At 38.0% G+C, this 5115-nt stretch overlaps 1 long non-coding RNA gene across 6 annotated transcripts; it reads right to left on the minus strand.

The window, feature by feature from the left end:
- Nucleotides 1–685: 685 nt before the first annotated feature.
- Nucleotides 686–4861, minus strand: LOC127986044 (uncharacterized). 6 transcript variants are annotated; one of them, XR_008160744.1, is made up of 6 exons: nt 3857–4861; nt 3569–3680; nt 3082–3459; nt 2928–2983; nt 1921–2100; nt 686–912 (listed from the first exon to the last, which is right to left on the minus strand). It is a non-coding gene; the product is annotated as an uncharacterized LOC127986044 (long non-coding RNA). The 6 variants fall into 6 exon arrangements; XR_008160745.1 differs by having other exon boundaries at nt 3082–3680; nt 3857–3949; nt 4372–4860; XR_008160741.1 differs by having other exon boundaries at nt 3569–3699; nt 3857–4860.
- Between the last annotated feature and the right edge of the window lie 254 nt (nt 4862–5115).

The following is a 5115-nucleotide window of genomic DNA, read 5'->3' on the forward strand; positions in this document are numbered from 1 at the left end:
AAAATGTTTTTTTTCACAAAAGTGAAGCAGGAGCTAAAATATTTAGATTTTTTGACCGTAGAGGAAGTACCAATACATCCGTCTAGTTGCAAACTGTAGTCTACTAGAGTCTGTGTAGTGTTTTTTGGTCCAATAAGTAATATCTCTGTCTTATCCGATAAACATCTAAATGGCTAAAGTCTATAATCACTGTAATCAGTACAAACTGGGCTATAATAATATGTGCAGCATGAATGTACATGATTGTTTTTTAGAAAATATTGTTTATGCGAGGTTAGTGAAAAACTAAACATTTTAAATCACTGGAATAAGGCCATAAAACACATACAGAACATTGGTTCACGGGACTTTTGAGAACTGGATCTTGTAGCCTAGAATCTAATTTATGGTAAAATCATCTTGTTTACTCACTCACATAAAACAATATATTGATTTAAATTTTCTAAGACACTTTTTGTGTAAAAAGGGTCTATGCGAGAGGGCATGAACCTGCATGCATTATATTGTGATTTACACCTTAGAAGACAAAGACCCGCATAATAAGCTGCATAATGAGCTTTTCAGTCAGGTGTGTGATGGAGAGGACAAAATAAATTTGTGTGTGTGTATATATATATATACAGTATTGTTCAAAATAATAGCAGTACAATGTGACTAACCAGAATAATCAAGGTTTTTCCAGCTAAAATGATCTCCAATGCCTTAAAATGGAGAGCAAAACCAGAGAGACGTGGAAGAAAACGGAAGACAACCATCAAAATGGATAGAAGAATAACCAGAATGGCAAAGGCTCAGCCAATGATCACCTCCAGGATGATCAAAGACAGTCTGGAGTTACCTGTAAGTACTGTGACAGTTAGAAGACGTCTGTGTGAAGCTAATCTATTTTCAAGAATCCCCCGCAAAGTCCCTCTGTTAAAAAAAAAGGCATGTGCAGAAGAGGTTACAATTTGCCAAAGAACACATCAACTGGCCTAAAGAGAAATGGAGGAACATTTTGTGGACTGATGAGAGTAAAATTGTTCTTTTTGGGTCCAAGGGCCACAGGCAGTTTGTGAGACGACCCCCAAACTCTGAATTCAAGCCACAGTACACAGTGAAGACAGTGAAGCATGGAGGTGCAAGCATCATGATATGGGCATGTTTCTCCTACTATGGTGTTGGGCCTATTTATCGCATACCAGGGATCATGGATCAGTTTGCATATGTTAAAATACTTGAAGAGGTCATGTTGCCCTATGCTGAAGAGGACATGCCCTTGAAATGGTTGTTTCAACAAGACAATGACCCAAAACACACTAGTAAACGGGCAAAGTCTTGGTTCCAAACCAACAAAATTAATGTTATGGAGTGGCCAGCCCAATCTCCAGACCTTAATCCAATTGAGAACTTGTGGGGTGATATCAAAAATGCTGTTTCTGAAGCAAAACCAAGAAATGTGACTGAATTGTGGAATGTTGTTAAAGAATCATGGAGTGGAATAACAGCTGAGAGGTGCCACAAGTTGGTTGACTCCATGCCACACAGATGTCAAGCAGTTTTAAAAAACTGTGGTCATACAACTAAATATTAGTTTAGTGATTCACAGGATTGCTAAAAAAAAATGTTTGTACAAAATAGTTTTGAGTTTGTACAGTCAAAGGTAGACACTGCTATTTTTTTTAACACACCCCTTTCAACTAATTCAACTAATTGCCCAATTGCACAGCCTTAAGAGCGTGCATATCATGAATGCTGGGTCTTGTTTGTTTTCTGACAATCTACTGAACCTACTGGTAACTTGTTTGCCACGTAGCAATAAAAAATATACTAAAAACCTTGATTATTCTGGTTAGTCACATTGTACTGCTATTATTTTGAACAATACTGTATATGTTTAAGCAATTAACATTAAATTCTAAAATCTTAAGTAATTCTTACTTTCTCTATTCTTGCAATATTCTAGTGTTCATGTCCCTGAGTAATTTCTGCATCCACCGAAGTCTGAAAAGCTGAAGAACACAATATGCTAGTAGACAGCAATCCTCGTGAGAGAGAGGTCTGGTGTGGAGGGTGGATCTGGAACTGACTTCTCTTGATTATCTCTTTTCACAAACTGCCCTGAAATACAATTCAAACATTAACAATGATTGTTATAAATGTAATGTAAGGCTCTTAAACTCATAATGCTCATTTTGGAAATATAGTTAATATCACTAATATGCAGCATGCACGATACAAGGAAGTGGTCAGTAATTACACTTTGAGGTATTATATCTATGTCAGTAAGGCTACCTTTAAGAAAAAATAAAATGAATAAATTAAGTTGTGTTATGCATTCAAATAGTTAGACATGCTAAAATACAGAATTTGTTAACAATAATAATAAAAAATAATATGCTGGGGAAAAAATTAGGGCCCTAAATATGTTTTTTTTTTTAATGTTTAATAAATTGATGTGAAAATGTATGTACTACGAAAAAGGAGTAGAGAAAAATGAAATATTTATTTTATCATTGAGGATTTCTTAAAAAAATATATATATATATATCGTCTCGCTCTCATGAACCCAGTCTCGTGTTTCGTCTCATCTTGTGGGATAAGTGTCTCATCACACCCCTAGTAGCCAGAGCAAGAGATACATTAGATTTCTTTTGCATGTCTGACAGTCTGAAATTAAGCAGAAGTATTTCGAAAGAGTTAAACCTGTATCCTGTTTTCTGGGTAACATTGAGAATATCACTATATATTGTTGCAACACCTCCGCCACGACCAGTCTGACAGGGCTCATGCTTATAACAGTAGTTTGGTGGAGTTTAGACTAATGCTAAATCAAAAATGGCTGTCAAAATTAACACTGGAACAAACACAATCTTTATTGTAGAAGTACTTCTATTTGAGCGTGTAGAACAAAATTCATCATAACAGTTATTTGAGAATTGGCTTACTAGTCATATGGAGCGAAGTGTCCTGGAGATGTTGTCCAACAGGAGATCTAAAAAGCCTAGCTCCCAGAAAAGATTCCAATTATTAACAAAAGGCAGTTTCTGTTCTTTACACCATGACTATAACCATTCGTTTAAAGCAAAAAGTCTGCTGAACCTTTCATGTCCTCATCTATACGTGGGAAGTGGTCCTGACACGATGATCATCATGCAGGCGATATGCTGCGCACTGTCTTGATCAGGCTCCTGAAGTCCCTCTTCAGCGTCTCCGTCCGCTCTGAATGCCCACCTCACTCTTCAGGATCACGGGAATCTGTGCAGAAATATCAAGAACATGAGCACCAGGGAAGTATTCAGTGTGGACTTTACCTTCAGCTAACATAGCGCAAACGTGCCGGACGATGGAGTCTCTGATGATCACAGCGTTTTGTTCTGTCTCGCGAAGTGGAGCGAATCGGGTTCTGGTGGAGATCCTGAAGACCGGAGGCGGCGGATGGAGAGAGGTCGTCGCCCAGGGCCTGGATCATGTCTTACACTATGAAATAGGGTGAAGGACATCTGGGAAGATCGCATCCTGGGTACACCGGGCCTTTGCAGAGAACTACACAGAGTAGAGGTGGTAGTAGGGTTAGCTGTATACTTACCCTGGACTTATGAGCATCAACCCCTGAATATTTCCAGCACAGCTCTCCACTCGCTCAGCTGGGCCTGCTTCTCCACAATATCATGGATCTGTATCTTCACGGCCTCCAGCTCCTTATTAGAAATAAACAAACTAGAGAATAGGGGAAATGCAGAAAAGAAAAATAGCAATATGGAAAACATACAAAAATCTTTAGATACCAGAATTCACATGTTTAGATTTTACAGATGCATGCCGATATATTGTAAAAAATAAATATGAAGTTATTTAATAAGCTTTGTAGCATCACCTGTGTTTTCTATCTCTGTCAGCAGCTCCCGTTAGACATTTTCTTGGAACTTCTCCTCTGTTTTAGAGGGTTTTTAAGACACTCCTGAAATCACTGTACAATTTTTTTTATCAATATTTGTTTACAATGATAAATCAGAACAAGCTTGAAACAGTGGTTTGAAATAGTTTCAGCCCATTTTAGACCACGAGTGACGTCACTGATAGACTCTACAATGCAGATTTTTAGGTTAAATTAATTAGCTTAACTTTATTTCATTTATCTATTGACAAATTACCATCAAAAACATTTACAAAACGATCAAAACCGATCCTTTAGGCATAAGATGTAATTAAAAGGCCAAACTTTCATTAATAAGGGCTCAAATCTAATATGCTATAACGTTAATTATGTTTCTATGCTAGCGTAATACTTGATAGCAGACATTTCAGGAAAAATACCATAATCGCAGAGGTATAAATATTAACAAAAAGTACTTAAAGTAGACTGTGGATGATATTAACGTGTTACTTAACAAATCTGTCGCAGTTGTTGGCCTTTTCTTTGGTATAACTGACGAGAAACAGAGAAAATGTCAGACGAGTCCTCTCCATAGACAGTAAAAGAAATGGACACAGCGACCCCATTTGAACTCAATTGAGACGAATGAATCCCAGTTTTAGCGTTTTTTAGCACTTCCGTTTCTGACGCGCAGACTCAAACGAAGCTTGACGACGTCAGCAACCTGTCTGCCAGATGTAAATCTTCTAAGTGGCTGTGCGTGCAAACTGCCATCGTTAATCTTGCAGAGACGGCGAGCTTGAGCGGGGAGTTCTTTGTCGTGAGTGAGCAGGAGTAAGTATTCTGATTAATTATTTTGTATAGTATTTTAAAATGTAACGCCAGTACGCCATATTAAGTTAATTGCCTGCGAGCTTCTCCACTTGTCTGTACGGTAATGCGACAGAGAGCCGAGTGGTTATGACGCAATCGTTAGCCTATTTTTTACAAAAACTGTTTATACGGGGCCATAATGTAACATAGAAGGTAATGGAGCCCTTTATACCTTGTCGTATATCTTTAGAAATAAATAATGGACAAACAGAGTCTTTAAACGCCTCTGATGTAAAGTTATTCGCTGTCAAAGTAACGCCAAAATGAATGGGAGTCAATGGGAATGCTAACGCAAGTGAAGTTCTGCTAAAAGATGGCAGCCCCCACCCGACTTCAACTTCCGGTCGAGTTCCTTGCCCATTGGTCCTCTCCTCTCCAGCAGCTGA

This window comes from Carassius gibelio, chromosome B21 (genome assembly GCF_023724105.1).
Source record: "Carassius gibelio isolate Cgi1373 ecotype wild population from Czech Republic chromosome B21, carGib1.2-hapl.c, whole genome shotgun sequence".
Lineage (NCBI taxonomy): Eukaryota > Metazoa > Chordata > Actinopteri > Cypriniformes > Cyprinidae > Carassius > Carassius gibelio.